We start from the raw sequence: 19,948 nt of genomic DNA on the forward strand, positions 1-19,948 counted from the left end.
CGTAAATTCCATTTGGTTAAAGAGTATGACCATGGTGGTTTGAAAGCCATTGATTTTGAATCTCTCCTAGGTACGTTCAGAATAAAATGGCTGAAAGAGTGCAAAGCCACATTAAATAGGGTACCACATTCCTAGCCATATTTTTAAAACTATAGGTGGCCTTGAGTTTGTGTTAAAATGTGATATTGATTTATTTAAAATTCCTTTGAAATTGTCCAATTTTCATAAACAGGTACTGCTTTTTTGGAAAATGATATTTACCCACAACTTTACCCATCACAATGCCACTATTTGGAATAATAGGTCTGTAGTTATCAATAGAAAGTCTCTTTATAAAAGTGATTGGTATGTCAAAGGCATTATTTTTATTCAAGATTTATTAGATGCAGAAGGGAACTTTTGATCTTATAATTAATTTATTAATAAATATAGTGTTAGAACTACAATTAAAAGTTATGATAAAGTATGTAAAGCTATATACTCACAGGTTTGTTAAGAATAATTCAAAGTAGTTTATCTGATCCTGTATCTAGGCCTGTAGTTTCTCTGCCTTCCTTGAAAATTTGTCATTTGGAACTAGTTGATAATAAGTATAGTAACAAACTTATATATAAAGTGTTTAAACATATTATCACTAGGGATTTTCAGTGTTATTTTCTAGGAGATGTTGAAGTTTCAGTAAGAGATAAATCTTTCACCTTTTATCTTGCATAACCTGTTGCACCAAAGGTTAAGGAAACTCATTACAAAAGCCTATTTAGGATTTACCCTGTAGGTGATTTTTTACAGAAAATATTTAATTTTGAGGTGGATCCTTGCGTTTTCTGTTCTTTCTTCCCTGAATCGCTTAATCACCTTTTTTTTGCAATGTGAATTTACTTCACAATTTTGGCTTGACATATATAACTTGTTATCAGTAAAAATTGAGACAATTCCTCCTATTGTTCTACAAGATATCCTTTTTTATAAAAACAGTTTGAATCCCCAAATTTCTGACATGGTTAATATGGTATTGTTGCTGGGTAAATATCATATTCATACATGCAAATGGAAAAAAGCAAGCCCTCCTTTAATTTATTTGTATGTGATTTTGTGAAAAAATGTTTAAAAAAAGAAAATAGAAAGATTGAATCTTTATGTTTTGCTATGTCAAAGTATTTTTTGTTTTAGTACATCCTTGTTTTGTGTTTTTATATATATATGTATATGTATGTATGTATGTATGTTTATGTATGTATGTGTATATGCATATATATATATGAATCTATATCCTATTCGGTCTTGAATCTTGCTCCTTGTCCTTGTTCCTTTAGGTTTGTTCTGTGTCTTACGTTGTTGAATGCTCCCTGTTTTGTTTTGTGATCTATAATTGCAATAATAATTAAAAAAAATAAAATAAATAAAAATAAAATCTTACCCTAATTTAGTTATGCCTTGGACTTGGCCCATATGTTGAATAGGATGTCAAGTAAACTCATATTACATATGGAGAGTGGGGTACATGGCCTGAAAGAGAAGCCTGCTGTGAAAGATGTTAATACCATTATACTTTGATGGAAACCATGCAATCACGGTACTATATCAATACAGTAGTTTTATTGTTACATTTACAATTTACATAATTATTATTATTTATTATGATTTTTCTTTTCTTTTTTGACTTCATGTGCTTTGATGTTTTGATACTATTTTGGTTTTGAACACATCTTTCAATGACATTAGAACATGGCGTTCAAAAGCTGCATATGCAGGTGGCATTCTCTCCATCTCTCAAACAGTGAATTGTATTTGTTGGTAAATATCTACTTAACCCACCCCTCTTTTTTCACCCCAAAAGTATCCCGCTGCTGTTTTACTAGTGACAAACCGCTCCAAGCGATTCAATGCACATGTATCCGAATTACTCGAATCACGAACCGATTCAGAACGTTTTGATCATCCGTTTGAACATTTTATTGAAAAGGACCGAGCCAATTGAGAAATTTAATAACGAATCGGGGATTGCTAGTTCTGATTCTAATCAACCAACAAAACACACACGACACGATTGCTAAAATTTAGGCACTTCAAATAGAAGTAAGCCAGTTTATCTCAAGCAAGAATTGCTGCCAACATATTAAAACATGTATTGAAGTTTCATACCTAATTCATACAAAATCAGCAATTGAGTTTTGTTGAATTTGCTTCTGTTCTAAACATAACGTGGAGGAGGTGGCTAGCACTTTATGTGCTAGCTGTGATGTTTCTGCTTCAATAGCAAATGCATGTGTATTGTTTATGTTAGCATCAGTCTCAATGATCTTACATAGACCTAGAGAACACGTTTGTTGTATTTTTTTACACGTGTCATCTCTCACAGTTAATGCTAACGCTCACTGTTTTTGCTAGCACTTGATATTGCAGAGACAAACGTTTACTAAACGTACATATTTGTTGTTAAAACCGAGATTATATAATGAAGTAAAAGGGCGTTATTTTGGAGGAACACAAGATTATGTGTATCGTACGCTTAGGATAAATTAATTAAGAATTACAATTTCAAATTAGTTTAAGAATCATAATTCCATGAATGTCAGCTTTATTACGCAATAGACGTTGTACATGTTTCAACTCGGCTCCATAGCTCAGTGGTTAGAGCACTGGTCTTGTAAACCAGGGGTCGCGAGTTCGATCCTCGCTGGGGCCTTTGCTTTTCTCCTTTCACCATCACATGTCAGTGTTTTCACGCTGACGCGTTTATTTCAGCTTTTATCGTTAGCAAATGAAGGATGTGTATTTCGCTGCAAGACAGCAACCGCGTTTTTAACCAGAGTGCATAATAAAAATTGCACTATAAACGTTGTTATACATTATACAAATATGTAAAATGGGTTATTTCATTCAGTTTTGTTAAGTAAGTTTTTCCACAGGTTTTCCTTTTTTGTGTGTACATTCACCTAAAACTCCATATTCTTCTGTATAGAACTCCATATCCTGGCAGATGACATTGTTCACATTGTAATAATGATGTCTTTGTGTGCTGAGTTCCAGCTCTGCTTTGAACGGGGTCATTGATATGCTGAGCATTCAATCACGTAGGTAGTGCCAGACTGTCTCTGCCAGCTTCACTTCAAAAGTTGGCATCCCTCTGAAAGGTAGTTTAGCTCTCTGCCTCAAGCAGCTCATAATTTACCAAGCAAGGAAGGTCTCCCTGTAAGAATAGTGACGGAAAGGAGAGATTAATATAATTTTAAGCAGACCTCTCTGAACATTTACCCCTGTAGCTGTAATGTCACACTTATAACTGTTTTATTTTGTATTCATTGCACCACAGCTTCCAGCAACAGCTATTAACTGTCAGAAATTGGTATTCATGTCACATGGTAAGTTTAAGCATTAGTGTAGGACTTAAAGTTTGACAAATTAAGCTTTTGTCATTGTACAGAACCAAAAATGGCATAGGAAGTGTGATGTGTAAATTGTTCAAGGACACCACATATTTCAAATGATCCTTTATGTAATAATGTTCAATAGCCCATTAGGTGTGCTGTGTGTTTTGTCAAAGAAATAAAATGCTATTTAGCCAATAATCATAAATATACCTAAAGCATTTAATTAAAACCAGTGGGCCAGAGATTTTGTGTTAACTTGAAAATAAATTAAAAGTTGGGATAGAGAGACACCTACTGAAATGATCAGTGTAATGACATTTGTGTAGTGAGTGCATGGACATATCTTGCCACCAGAGAGCAGTGTTGCACTGCAATAATCACGTTTTGCAGTCATTAAACTGTACCATAAATAAATGACCTGCTGATGTTTTAATCAGTTAATATGAATGGTCCAATAATTAACTTCTTGACATTATTTACACGTTATATTAATATTGAACTCTAAAGAAGCAGTTTGGGTTGTCTGAAGTGTGTATTTATAGTTAACCATATATTATAGGAATCTGCCATTTATGGTCATGGGAATAAAATATTTATAATGGTCTGCCACGCATATGGTGCATCTGCCCTCCCCATTGTTAAGTGGATTAAGAGTGTCATTTAAAAAATCATGCCATCACGTTTGAAAGGGTATTTTCCTTGTGAACCACGTTGGAACTGCCGTGGAAAACTTTATGAGTGAAAACTAAGCCACCTTGTGTGTGGAATACATTTTCCAGAGGATTAGCTTCCGAACACAATGGTTATTGCATATGATGGAAAATCAGCAAATGTTGAAAAGGTTGACAGCCAGTTTGGTTGTAGGATGTGGGATTTTCAAGCCATTTCCAATCAGAACAGCAATGTCACCTCAACATGAACCCATTTTATATCTCATATGGGTCAGTCTTCATGGTAATTATGCTCAATTAATGGGACACTAGTGATTGCTCTCCTTTAGCAAGTTTTAAGTGGAGCACTGAACCTGAACAAATCCCATTTCCTGCCATGTCTCCCACTCCTCCTATCTGAAGGATTGATATCTCCAACCCGCAGACCTACCTCCTGCAGTTCTGGCGAGGCGCTGGAGCATTACTCATTCTCATATGTCACAGCTCATCACAGTGGACACATCATCAGCATATATGTATATTTACCAAGCTCACTATATAATCTTAAATTCCATAGCCTACTTATTCATCTGAAGGCTGACATTGATTAGGACAAAAGCTATCTTCATAATGAATATACAGAAAAGTATTTGGACACTTAAAAAAGTAAGAATGCCATTGCATTAGATAGCAACATATCAAACCAAATGGCATGAATTGTAAAGCACATACAAGCACATCTTTCAAGCAAAACAATTCAGCTTTTAAAATTACATAGTGAAGCCAAAAAGCTGGTTAAAATTTTTGAAAAACTATAAAAAAAAAATGGTGACGAGTGAAGACCTACAGTTATACAAGATATAACAAGATATATGTGTGTGTGTGTGTGTGTGTGTGTGTGTGCGTGTGTGTGTGTGTGTGTGTGTGTGTGTGTGTGTGTGTGTGTGTGTGTGTGTGAACATGAAGGGAACAGTTGCCCTTGTACATGCATCTTAACCGAAAATCTAAAAAATAACCGTGTGGTTATTAATTATGCAATAACCACACATTTGTACACTTTATGGTGGTCAAATTTCAAGTAACATGTCAATACATGTATGAGATGAACTACATCTGTGGTTGCTATGGACAGACAACTGGTGTAGTAAAACAATTTGATCAAATATAACACAAATACATTGACATTGTCCATTTAAGTTTTTTAGGACATTTTATTTTATTTTTTATAAATACATTTATATTTATTATTTATTAGCAATTATTTAGTAATGTCAAATTAAATTATAATATGTATAATATCTAAGGATCTAATTACTCTATTTCATTTTTAATTTGATGTAAATTTGTTATGAAATATAAATGCGTAAATCTTGAAAATGTTTGTGGGGACCAAATCCCCATAAGGATAGTAAAACCCAAAATTTTTGACCTTGTGGGGACATTTCGTCAGTCCCCATGAGGAAAACAGCTTATAAATCATACCAAATTATATTGGTATAATTTATAAGCATTTTTACATTTGAAAATGTAAAAATGCAGAAAGTTTTCTGTGAGGGTTAGGTTTAGGGTTAGGTGATAGAATATATAGTTTGTACAGTATAAAAGCCATTATGTCTATGGAAAGTCCCCATAAAACATGGAAACACAACGTGTGTGTGTGTGTGTGTGTGTGTGTGTGTGTGTGAACATGAGGGGAACTGATTTCAAACATCCAATAAAATTGACCTTGGGACCAGTTGGTTAAATGTAATCGCAAAAATGTTCGCTGTTTTAAAAAAACATCTAACATAATTGTTTGCAGATGCCACTTTGTTCGATATTTTCTTATCTTATGTAATATATTGTACAGCCTTAAGTATGGCTTAACCGTCAAGATACTTTTCCGACCACTGTATGTTCTTAACTGAAGTTTATCTTCAGTTTCTTGTAATAATTGCATCAATAATTGCTCCTTAACTAAATGCTATCTGGTTTAGCAGACCATGAAACACAGATCTGATGAATGTCCATTGTTTCCAACGTTTTTCCATTCAGAGCAAAATGTTTGTCTGCAGGTCTTGTCTATTAATAGGAGTGGGGTGACAGACACGAACGGGTCAGTGAGTGGGAGTAGGGGTCTACGCCTGGCTCCAGACCGCCAGGCAATCCTACATACAGCTGTTTACTCACAGCTTGAGGCCTTCCTGTGGACCGGCCCCCTTCAGAGGCCCTGAGCATAATGTAGCTCCTGACCCAACACGCACACAATCTGGGGCACAGCCCCATCACCTCCCCCTTCAAAGTTAACAGCAGGTTAATGTTGCATATAGGCTAAAGAAACATGCTGCTCATAAAATAATTAATGTTGGATAAATGCTTGCAGCTCCTTTTTCATTGAATGGGTATTTAATAATGTGTCTGGCATGTCCTGTGATGTTACGTTCAAACATTAAAGCAAGCATCACTATTACTCATACTTAGCGTAGGGGTTTGTTCAAAGTGTTACAAAGTGTTACACTTTAAGTTAAGTATCACAACACCTTAGCAGCCATCTGGCAACTACTTAGAAACCACCCAGAACACCCTAGAAACTGCATAACACTGTGCTTCAAATCAATAAGAAAACCTTAGCAGCTACATATAAACGCGTTGGCATTGTGGCATCAAATTTTGCACAGAGAAGCACCACTTGCATTTTCTTCAGAAAATGCAATGTAATCCATTCTGGTTGACTGAAAAAGCCCTCCCGCCAGTTCTCAAGGACCTCACACACTAACTCTCATTTTTGAGTGGCCAGATTCATTTCTGAAGTGCCACGGATCAAGGGTTGCCCTTTGGAGGCTGTAAAAGCTCGCTAAACACTAGAATAGAAGGGATCCGTAAAGAAAATAAACACTTCTAAGGACCTTGGAGCACAGCAGATGTGGCGCCTTGCATAGAAAGCCAGCAGCAAACATTTGGATAACTCTACAATTGAACAATGATAGATCTGGCTTTTCGCAGCAAATGTATCAGTCCATTGTCTGTGTGGCCAGGTGAGTTATCTTCTGCTATTGTGCTTTCTGAATGGGAATTGCTGAGATCCCCTCCCCAGGTCAGTGATAACATCTCTTGAGTATAGGTTTTATGAAGGCCGAAATGTGCAGCAGACAATGGACTGACCTCAAGAGGTTGAGTTTCAGCCACTCTGACAGTCACTCTGGGATTTTTGTGCATTTTTTCTAAAACCACAGGGTCTTAGCCGAAAACAACAGGTTCTTACAAACCTGGGTGGCCAGCAGTTATTATGGCTTTCTATGGAATAGAAAGCCTCCACTGAAATCTATAAATTTAGCAATGTTTAAACTTAAACAAGAAAAAAAAAATATTTGCCTATGTAATAAGAGTTTATTTTTCTTAGCCCCTTGTCAAATCGTATTTTCTTGTTTTAAGCATAAACTCCACCAAATTGTGTTTTTTATATACAGTATTATGCCACTCTGTAGGGTTGTGGACTCGAGTCGCATGACTTGGACTTGAGTCCCAAATTTTATGACTTGCAACTCGACATAATCTAATAAGATTTTCGACTCGACTTTGACCACAATGACTTGTGACTTGACTTCGACTCGAGCCCTCTGACTTGAAAAAAACGTTCTACCTTTTAAAACCAAACATCAGAGTTGTACAATTAAAAATGTGCAGCAAATCATCTTTTAATTTTCCCAATAAACACGCTCCACATTCAACCAATCAGACAAACTACCAATCAACTTCCACGAGAATAGGACCAAGTTTGAAGATTGCACATTCAAGGATGTCACAGCCAAAATGATACCAAAGATAATTTAATTTGGATATAAAGAATACAATATCAAAGTCAACAAAAGGATTGCAACATGTAATACCTGTGGTTCAAAAATGACAGATGTTTAATCAACAACGTCAAATTTTGTGAGGCATCTAAAAACCCACAGACAGATGTAAGTTGAGATTGTTAACTGTTAACATGTCAGCTGTGGTTCAGTAGCATTTAACTTATCATGTTAGCTAGGTTAGCTAGCTTGCTACTTAGTTCCATAGAGCTCGGTGCACAACTCGGTGCAACACTACAGTTTTGGTGTGAATTATGTTTCATGCCTCATTGCTGAAACCACTTAAAAGAGATGCCATGTGGACCAACAATGATAATTTGCCACTCGTCCTGTACAATACGGGATCATCCCATATTTTAAGTTGAAATGATGCATCCTATATTTAAGCTGGTCGCTGGTGTCACAGCGAAATCGATACAGATCTTTAATTGAGATTTTTATTTTTGTATCGTTATATTACTGCCATTTATAGTGACAATAGCACAAATTACATTTGTGTTGTTCGTTTTGTAAGGCGACCTTGGGATTTAGAAAGGCACTATATAAATAAAACGTATTATTATTAAAGGAATGTTCCGGGATCAATACAAGTTAAGCTCAACCGAAAGCATTTTTGGCATAATGTTGATTGCTGCAAAAAGAAAATTTAGACTCGTTCCTCCTTTTCTTTAAAATAAACAAAAATCGAGGTTACGGTGAGGCCCTTACAATGGAAGATTTTCTAATATAAGTATAACCAAGACATGAAGGACATGTGTGTAAACATGATTTTAGTGTGATAAATCACTTACAAACAAAGTTACAACAACCTTGTTACCATGACGTAACAAAATGTCAATGTAAGGGTTTGCTGTAATGTCAACAAACCCTTAAACCGTAAAAATGACAATTTAAACAACTTTACTCCAAAAATTGGCCACATTCACTTTTATTGTCCCCCATTCACTTCCATTGTAAGGACCTCGCTGTAACCTCGATTTTTGCTATTTTGTTTTTAAAGAAAAGGAGGAACGATTCGAAATAAATTTGAGTGGTAAACAACATTATGCCACAAATACTGTCGAGATAGCTTAACTTGTATTGAACCTGGAACATTCCTTTCATTTTACATTAAGTAGGACATTTTGCCTACAGTGGGTAAAGGGTGATCTGAAAAGTTCACACGTGCTAAAATGTGCTAATACTGTGGAGGGTATAATCACTATAGTAGTTAATACTCTTAAGACACTTATTTTGGCAAAGAGCACTAATGACTAAGACTTGACAATTAAAGTTGAAGACTTGGGACTTGCTTGGACTTGCCTATCTTGACTTGGGACTTGACTTGAGACTTGAATGCAAAGACTTTAGATACACTTGCAAAACAATATCTTGGTCCCACCTCTGCCATTCTGCTTCTCAATTATTATTATTGTTTTTATTTTCTTGTTTAAAGGATATTAAGATTTATTAATTTTTTACTTGAAAATAAGGCAAAAATACTCTAAAATAGTAAGAAAATTATTTGTTGCAATGCTACAAGTTAAGATTGTTTTTTGAATGTAGAAATATCTGTAATTGTGGTTAGTTGTTAAGTGGTGAAATCAAATGAATTTTTCAAATGGACATTTGCAGACTGTTCATCCCAGGTGAGACAATCTTTTAAAGGGGTCATATAATGGTACATGCACTTTTTCAAGTTGATTGTACTGAAATGTGTGTTGGCTGTGCCTGTACACAACCATCCTATTATGATAAAAATCCATCCAGTGTTTTTGTTTTAATCTCCTTATATATTTTCCCCTGCCTCAAATCGAGCCGTTCGACCGTGTGACGTCACACGGTCGGACGCCCCTCCCAGGATTGTTGATTGACAGCAGTGTTTCAACACAGACCCGCCCTCGCTCGTGAGCGAGCTGTCAATCATAGTCCGTCATCATTGTTGGTACACTGGAGCAGAATGGCGCCTAAGCGATTGTGGCGTTCTGTTCTTCGGTGTAATAACGAACACAGCAGTCATTTTGATGTTCCTAAATCTGAACCGCTGAAGACGCAGTGGCTGAGTTTTGTTTACGATGGGAATATTCCCCACGAGCAACGTCAATGCGTTCATGTTTGCGCGAATCATTTTTCACCAGTCTGCTTTATAAACGAGGGTCAGTATAAAGCTGGTTTTGCTAAGAAGGGGCGGGGTGACCAAAGCTCATTATCATTTAAAGTCATATGCACTGAAACGGCGTGCTGAAAACAGAGCTGTTTTTGAGCAGGTAAAATTAGTGTTTTCTTAAAATACTAATGAGAATTTTTAATAAAAGTATATTACAAAGTTTTCATTTAGACCCTAAAGATTCATATTAACTTGTACAAAAATGGCATTATATGACCCCCTTTAAAGGAATGTTCCATGTTTAATATAATTGTTCCATAGGCTTTCATTGTAAGTGCATTACTGCAATTGCAACTTTTTTTTGTTTACAAACTGAAGGAATAGTCAAAATAGTTTTCTGTGGTAATCAACAGCATGCCACAGTTGCTGTCAATAGAGTATTCAATCCTGGATAGTCTTTTAAGTCTGTAACCAGTTAGTGCCGTGATAAAATGGTAAGCAAAATAACCTAATTTAATCTTTGTTTTTTCTTTGTGCATTCAGGGACTTCAGAGTTTTGCAGTTCTATACACCCCGTGTGTTACAGAGATAATGTTGCTCCATATGTCCAAACGCACATACATCTCTCTCAACCTTTCACACATCAGTCAAATGCATCTCCTTGACATTTAATCTATTTCTCATTCTGATTACTGTCCAAGGAAAAGAGTGTGGAGAGAGGTCAAGTACACTTCTTTTGGAACCTCAATTATGCTGAAACATTTGCAACAAACTGTCAAGATTTTTTTAAGTTAATCCATTAACGGTCACGATGAAATTAATTTAGATTTCAGTTCAAGTGTACAACCATGATAAATGAATCTTGGACCACTGCCACACACATACTGCTTTTATGTACACACATACATCTACATCCATGCTTAAGAGTCTTGAGGCTGGCTATCTTGAAATTACATCCTCTGTGTTTTGTAAGTCAAAAATATGTTAAATAAGCGATAGTAAATGAAAACAGCAGTGCAAAGTCTGGTGTAAAGGAACAGTTTCAGATAATCAAGGCTGACATCTCTGGCCTGTCTGTTATTCATTTCATTTGTGACTGTGGAAGAAATAACCTGAACGTAACATGTGAACTGAAATCCCCATCCGATAAAGCCTAAATCAGCCTCAGCTGTAAATAGACCATAAGGGCCATGGCTAAAGTTCAACATCTCATTCGGCACTCACACTGTACTATATCAAACACACAGACACTGAGGGAAGAAATCTTTGCTGAAAAAATGTAATCAACCTAAGCTGGTTTGCTGGTCTTTTGGTTTTAGAAAGGATTTGGGCACTTGTCAGCTGGTCAAGCAATTGCAATCGGGTAGTTTTTTCTGCATCTTTACTTAGGCTAAAACTTCTCTATAAATCAGAGTCTTCATGATTAGTTTACGGTCTTGTTTGAACCCTTTGGGAGCGTGTAGGCTTTACATATGCATGTACTGGCCATATAAGCCTGAGGAGTTTGGACACATGTGCACTGACCCAAACTCACACTGCTCTTTTTATAAGGGACAGAGATCTGATGGGCAGTATAGACCACTCATAGTCTGCATTGCAGGCATTTGTGGCTACCCTGCAGGAAACACTGAGGAAATCTAGGATTCCTGTTGGTCTGGAAGAGTAAACATGGCATTGAACTCCAGGCACTGGCAATGGACCTGTGCCTGTGCTGTTTATACGCATACAGTGGCTCCTCTTTCATGAGCTGGCTAGAGTACCACAAACTATGACTGAATAGCTAACAGCTAGGGAAAAAACTTAGGTGCTGGCAGGTGCTAGGAGGCCAAATTAAGGCAGGCCCCTAATTGTGAAGGTCACTCTGGAGGTTAGAATTTATTAGTTACAGTTATGTAAAACCATTCCAATCTGCATTTAGCACACAGAGCCTTTATTAGCTGTGTAGTGAGGTTATCGAAACATGAAATGAGCCAGTGGTTCTCAAGTGGTTGGTCACAACTCAAAAATAGGTTGCAGGGTCTGTTTTGATAGAGTTGCGGACAACAGGGAAAGACAATACTATTTGTGGGTGTACTGTAAAAAGTGGTCACATGCAAGTTGTTACCTTAAGGTGCTAAGTCTACTTAATCTACTTTAATCTGAGGAATATTGCGGGTTCAATACAAATGAACCTCAATCAACAGCATTTATGGAATGTTTTTTCTTACAAAACAATTATATCGACTCGTCCCTCCTTTTCTTAAAAAAAAAAAAAGTTTATAGTGAGTAATTTACAATGGAAGTGAATTGGGCCATTGTTTGGAGGCAGAAATGTGAATCTTATAATTGTATAAAGGCCCTTACATTAATTTGGCGGTCAAAGCTTGTGTAATATTTGTGATGTAATGTTGTTTAACCCTTCTAGGATGTTCAATAAATTTCGACACTTTGGCTGTTTGTGGTCCTTTTTGACCAGAAACCTAACAGGTGTAACTTTATGTTTAAAATAAATTATACAATTTCTTCTTCCTTGAAGTAATAACAATAAAATTATGATTTTCTTTAGTAATTTTATGCTATTTAGATCTTATTTACCATTTCTAAATTACACCATTAATTTACATATGCAAATATGCAACTTTATGTTCACTTCAGTAACAACCTACACTTGAGTTGAAACGTGAAGAAGATATAAGAATTTGTCATGCATTGGAGGCAGAATGCTTACATCTGTTGGGGAAATAAAAAAAAGAACAACTACAGGACTTAATAACAATAATAACCTGTGAATGGCTGCAGAGACTGTGTGGCCTGATTGCCTCTTATAACTTAATGTTTTATTTTCTAATTTTAGAATTAGATAAGATTATTACAAGTTTTGCATATGGGTATATATTTAGAAACATTTAGCATTTTTATAAAAAAAAATTAAGTGTCAGTTTTTGCAATAATGTAACATTACTGTATGTTTACTGTCAAACCTGACCTTGGTGTTACAAAGAGAAGACAAAGTTTTTGTTTTGTTTTGTTTTTTACCAAAAAAAAAATAAAAAATGTAAATATCAAAATTCAAAAACGCAATAATGTAAATTAGTTTGTTTTCATTACAAAAAGATGCAGTGTTTTGTCTGGAAGGTGCAGCTCCCACACCTAAGCATATACACTCACTGATTACATTATTAGGAACATTATGGTCCTAATAAAGTGGTCAATGTGGTATTCTGCTGTTGTAGCCCATCTCAAGGTTCAATGCATTGTGCATTCTGAGATGCTATTCTGCACGCTACTATTGTACAGAGTGGTTATCTGAGTTACCGTAGCCTTTCTGTTAGCTCGAAACAGTCTGGACATTCTCCATTTACCTATCTCATCAACAAGCTATTCTCATCTGCAGAACTGCCATTCACTGGAAGTTTTTTCCATTGTAAGTACCTTACTATAACCCAGATTAGTTTTTTTGTTTAAAGAAAAAGTATTCAAAAAAAATATTTTTTTGTGGTCATCAACACCATGCCACAAATCTGATTGAGCAGAGATTGAGCTCAACTTGCATTTAACCTGGAATATTCCTTTAAAAATTTGTTTTGTTTTATGACTTCAACAAAAGCAGTTAATTTAGATAACAATTAAATTAGCACATGACTGGCATTTTACAGTGTAGATATGTTTCCATTTAATTTGCCATTGACCTTTGGTGTTCACATAAATTAATCTGTCACTTGGTTGGAACTTGCCAAATTAGGAAGATGCCAACATGGACAGACTGTGTGACAAGCCCTCATCCTCAAAAACCATAAACAAAGCCACTTAAAGGGTTAGTTCACCCAAAAATTAAAATTCTTATGCCATCCCAGATGTGTATGACATTCTTTCTTCTGCTGAACACAAACAAATAATATATCAGCTTAGGATTTACAAAATTGTCAATTGTCCTATTCATTCAATCACGTTAATAATTCTGCTCATTGTTGGGCCTATGCATTTCATGATAATATTAATACATTTCAATGTTTGATTTAAAGTACATTTTTGTTCACTTTTTTCAATTAACAATTTTGGTACTGTGTGAAGTTGCCAATGCAAAAATCCGGTGAGAGCCACTTATCTAAGCATTGGTTCTGAACGACAAACATTACAGGTTTCCAGCTTGTATTGGATGTTTATCAGTATATACTGTGAGACACAAATGATCTGAACTTAATGTAATTAATCCCACTGTTTAGCAAAGGCATGATTTCCCTTTACTCACTTTCCCTGGATGGTCTACACATCTGTTGATGATTCCTCATCTTTTCCAAGGACTTCAATGTGGTCTGCATATGTTTGGGCCTGTTTCCTTGTCCATTTAGCCCCAGTTCCCTCTGACTTAGTAATGTGCTGAATTAGTAATGTGCTTTATGCCACCATACAGATGTCTACCAGCATGCAGTCTCAAAGCAAATTGGTGATGAATTAGCAATGACGCATCATTGCTCAGACTCTTGTGACATTGATTGTTAAATGTGGTTTGTATTCCTGTGTTTCTTATCCTCTATATTGAAACTATTGAGGTCTGATGTTTTTTTTTTAAAAGGAATTTTTTTTAATGCAGCGACATTTAGTGGAACTAACAGAGCAAAGCTTTCAGGCACATGTCAGTCATTTATCTGCAGTTTGACTGCTTCTGGAAGCTTCCCAGAATGGCAGGGAATAAATTATATCAGTTCTGGGAAGTGGCTGTAATACAAACAAACAGCAATGTGCTAATGGCTGGAACATTTCACACCCAGCAACACTAGTGTATAAAGCTGTATGAGCTTTGATTAATGGTGGCTGGTAATTTTATGCCAGACAGATATGTATATGTAAGTTTTGTGTTAGATTATATATAAAAACACTTTTTTTTACATTTTCTGGAGAAAATGTGAGTCCTAGCACGCTGACACTATGCTAAGAGTGTTGTAGGTGGTTGCCATGGTGTTCCTATGCAGTTGTTAGGGGTGTTCTGGGATGTTGCTACTGTAGGGTGTTGCTGGGGTGTTCTGAGTGGTGGCATTGCATGCGAACATTACATTGTGGTTGTGAACACATGAACATTTTTGTTTTCTTAACATCAGAAAAACATTATTTAAAGGTTATAGTTTAACTTTCCCAAAAATGTAAAACTTTTTGAAAACTTAATTTGACTTTATACGAATAACATTATAAGGATGATGTTTATTATGCTAATAAGGGTGTTATTACATTAATTTTATCTACATTTGTTTCTAACCTTTAATGTTAGCCATAGTTGTTGGAACATTTCCTTTTAGGTCAAACTGCCCACCCTCAAGTCTCGATGATATTCTGGTCCCATATATCTGTAATGAACCCCGCTCCTCTAGCTCCCCCCGCTTCTTCGAGCTCACACGCTCGCTCCCAATCACCCCCCTCTGGCTCTCACGCTCGCTCCCAATCACCAGAGTATTAGTTTCACCCGCACTCGTCCCAATCACTCGATTATTAGTTTCACCTGCACTGTTCGTTTTCCCATACGCTGCCCTTTCGTCTCACACTTGTTGGTTATTGTTTAGTTTACCCCTTCGCTTTGCCAGCTCTAGTGTTCCCCTAGCTCCCCTGTCTATTCAACTCGCTTGTCTTATTCTACTTACTATTCTGATTTCCCCGGCTTCGACCTTACGCTTTCCTCGACCACTCTTCTGTAGATTCGCCCCTTTGCCATATCCTGATTCCCCGGCTTTGACCTATCGCTCCCCACTACTACTCTTCTCTGGATTTGCCCTTTTGTACATTTGCCTGCTCTTTCAATAAAAAGCAGTTTTTATCTACATTGTGACTGTCTCTTCTTGTGCGGATTACAATATCCCAGGTCCCTCCTTCAGTGTTAGATTTTTCACCTGCTTTAATGTCCTCTTGGAAAAAAAATCAAAAGTCCGGTCACTTACAAAAGTAAAAGCACACATTTCCTCAACAAGTCGCAGGATCTTAAGTTATAATTGATGAAAGTGTCATGGGTCAAATTTGCATTTAGGTTTCGGGATTTTGGAAAGCACATAACCCCAAGTTTAAGCATCAGAAATTGTATTGCTTGTTAAGGCATACAAATTGATGTAACACGGAAAAATACTCTTTCTTGAACAATATTGAAAACATATGTCAAGACTTTGCGATTTCTGTTTACCTGTGAAGAAATCTTGTCTTATAACCTGCTGGAAATACTAAGAAAATTGATTTCTTTCAAATGAAGTGAGAGAGAATCAAGCAATAGCAGAACACAGAATTCACTGTTTGCTATAATCTGGTGTTATGAAGACGCATCGTAAAAGGAGAATAGTGAAGTACAGAGTTTGTACTGTGAGCTCTACCCCATCAGAGCTGGAGGCTTTGATCTTGGCTCATCATGGGCCGTTCCACCAGCGTCCATATGGACTCACTTTTCTCAGGTCTGTTTTGGATCTCTCTCTCCATTATTTATAGCCTCAAGAGTGGTTGTAAAACAAGTCTCTCTCAAATGTTGTTCTCCTTTGCCTTTGCGCTCAGTGATGGAGTGATGCTTGCTTTTGCCCTGCCATTCAGCAGGATTTATTACAGTTTTTAATTAAACGAACATCATCATAAAACCAAAACCATCACCATAATTTTGCTGCATTCAACACTAACAAGATATGCAAACAACAGGTCTGTTACTGTAGGATTGGTTAGATTATCTAAGACACAGTCTTACATGCTAAAAATAAAGGTTATTCATAGGTTCTTTGCAGCATTTTAGGTTCATCAATGTACCCTCTTCTTATCAAGAACCATTTTTGGTTGAATAGGGTTCTTAAGTTGGCTATATAATTCTTGGGAGGTTAAACAAGTTCTACATTATATGTTCTTTAGATCACCATATTGTTTTAAGGGTTCTTTAAAGCACTACATACTATACATACTCAATAGATTGATTTCTAAAGAACATCTAGAGACTGAAAAGTTCATTTTTAAAGCATTAGACTGGAAAACACTTTCGGATTGTAAATTTGAAAGTTCATTTTTACTAATGTGGTGAGAGGAATGAAGTTCTGCCAGCAAACACAGAACATTCCCATAACATTAGTGTACGGTTCCCATTTGGATATTTTTAGGAACCAATAACTAACATAAGAACGTGCTTTTTAGGTTTAATTTTTATAACCACAAACTAATGTTCCCAGAATGTTTCATGGAGTTTTTCATGAGAACACCTAATAATAAACAATACAGATCATTTGCTAATGTGTAACATTGCTAGCAGTGACAGACAGACGAATACGATGAAGTGTGAAGAACCCAAGTACAGTTTTATTTACAAATCCTAAACATGAATTCAAACAAATATGAAAGTACAAAACAAAGCAACTTGGACTAAAACATGGACTTGACTTGAACAACATTACACCAAAATAATACATGACATCCAACAAGGGCAAATATGATGAGACAGAACTGTAAATAAGATAGTCCAATACAATTTAACCAATGAAAAGACAAGACTGCTAACAAGATACTCAAACAATGAACCATTGAAAACAAGACACGTGAACAGGGGAAACACATGACAGGATCACACGAGGGAACAGGAAATCACATGATATGAACACATGACAACAAAACAGGAACTAAACTGTCAAAATAAAAAAAATGAACTCATGAACTTAGAATTAAACATGAAACATAAACAGAATTATATGTGACCTAATGGTTATTTTTCGGTTATATTTTTATAACCATAATCTTTCCAGAGTGTTGCATTGAGATTTTTGTGTAACTTATTAAGAACTTAAACAGAACATTCTCAAATGGTTATTTTTTGGTTTTATTTTTCATTTATACTGTATGAATATATCATTTTTATTCTTCTATTTATTTCCATTTTGTTATTATTATACTATTATATTATTACTCAGATCCTAGGCATCATGAATACTGAAAATACATATATTAATTAACATACCATAATCAAGGGACTCTGTTATAGGGAAAATGTATTTAAATATTTATTAAAAACTACAACTTTTTTGACGTCAACATTTGTACATCAGCTGACATTTCTTGTATTTTATGGGACATTACAAAAATCAAGAACTTAACAAATTAAAAGCTTAAATGCACTCCATTATTTCTATTACATGAGCCCGCAAACTGTATCCCCATTGTGTATTCAACAGTAATTACACCTCCTAATGCATTAATGGTTTGCAGTACATCTAGAAGACATATGCTGTGAAATAGGCTTCCAAATTATTCATAATGTATGGGCAAGAGCAAAGGGCATAGTCGTGTACGAAATAACCCAATTTGGATGTCTGTCTTTGGAACTAAGTCTTTATGTTTGAGCAATGTCCTGTGACCATTCACTACTCTATTTATTTTGTTTCCTCTCGTTGTGAGGGACAAAGAGCAGCCCTCCTGGGGTTCTCTGGAAGGGGGGTGATTTCTGTGTAAACAGTCCCAAATACAGGTACAGTTATCTTTGCCCGACTCTTTGCACCCAGCTCCAAGCAGACAAGGTTTGAGTTCAACATGGGAGCTGTGAAAGGCTGACCTCCAATAAATATTCTGTTTTAATTCTCCAATGAGCATAATTTATGCTTGTTATTTCCACTGATAGAAAAGAAACATTACGACTGAACTGTGGGGGGGATCCATTGGGTGCTGTGTTCACTTCAAAGGGTTTCAAACGCCTTTTTTGTTTTCAAAAGAAAAATATTACACCTACATTGAAACACTGGCTGTTTCCATGTTATACTAACAGTATCTGATGGTTTATTGCTTTTTGTAAATGCTTCAAAGCACTTTTGACCCATTTTCTCTTGAATTGTTTTTCTTCCACGTAATTAAGAGAAACTCAAGAAAAAAATGTATCCCAATTTGTCATGTGGGAAATACCTCAATTTGTCCCATTGTTGAAATATCTAGCAAATGGACAATTGTTACAAGAATTTTTAGATATAACAGAGAATGATTCACCTCTGAGCTGGTTGGCTTGGTTCATGGCTTAGAACTCTATTATAAAGACTTTTATGAAATATTTATGGAAGAAATGAATGGGAAAAAAAAACTTCTGGAACCAAGATGGCTGAAAAAGTGGATGGGCACTATTGCGCTTTATTTGGCAGCTGTGGGAATTGAAGTCTGCTTTTTGGTTAAGAGCCTATTATCTTTTTGACAGAGGCATCGCCTCTTTTCCACTAGAAAATGCATGCGAATTAGCTGGAATAGCCTGAATAATTGTTTATTTTTTAACCCCTTTTATCTCCAATTTGGAATGCACAATTCCCACTACTTAGTAGGTCCTCATGGTGGAGCGGTTACTCACCTCAATCCGGATGACAGAGGACATGTATAAGTTGCCTCCGCTTCTGAGACAGTCAGTCCGTGCATATTTTCACATGGCTCGTTGTGCATGACACAGCAGAGACTCACAGCATATGGAGGCTCATGCTACTCTCCGCAATCCACACACAACTTACCACGCACCCCATTGAGAGCCAGAACAAATAATCATGACCACAAGGAGTTTAACTCATGTGACCCTATCATCCCTAGCAACCGGGCCAATTTGGTTTCTTAGGAGAACTGGTTGGAGTCATTCAGCACACCCTGGATTTGAACTTGCGACTCCAGGGGTGGTAGTTAGCGTCAATACTCGCTGAGCTACCCAGGCCCCCAATAATAATAATACAGTTTTTAGCGTGATTTAAGCAAAGAAAAACAATGGATTATTACACTGTTGACCCATTTTATTGCTGATTTGACATATGTTATTAAAACATATATTGACAAACAGTTTTGAATATTTCAGTGTTTCCTCATTTAAAGGAAAAGTTCACCCAAAAATAAAAATTCTCCCATCATTTACTAACCATCATGCCATCCCAGATGTTTATGACTTTCTTTCTTCTGTTGAAAAGAGACTAAGATTTTTAGATGAATATCTCAGTTCTGCAGGTCCATACAATTTAAATGAATGGCGGCCAGACCTTTGAAGGTCCAAAATGCACAAATGCAGCATAAAAGTAATCTATATGA

General features: G+C 36.1%; 1 protein-coding gene and 1 non-coding gene across 2 annotated transcripts in view; one reads left to right on the forward strand and one right to left on the reverse strand.

Moving 5' to 3' along the window:
* LOC127656964 (serine palmitoyltransferase 2-like) overlaps window positions 1-19,948 on the reverse strand; it is a 919,074-nt gene that overhangs the window by 827,220 nt on the left and 71,906 nt on the right. The window lies entirely within an intron of this gene.
* trnat-ugu (transfer RNA threonine (anticodon UGU)) lies at window positions 2,614-2,686 on the forward strand. Its single transcript has one exon. It is a non-coding gene; the product is annotated as a tRNA-Thr (tRNA).

The sequence above is a fragment of the Xyrauchen texanus genome, chromosome 16 (assembly GCF_025860055.1).
Source record: "Xyrauchen texanus isolate HMW12.3.18 chromosome 16, RBS_HiC_50CHRs, whole genome shotgun sequence".
NCBI classification, from domain to species: Eukaryota; Metazoa; Chordata; class Actinopteri; order Cypriniformes; family Catostomidae; genus Xyrauchen; species Xyrauchen texanus.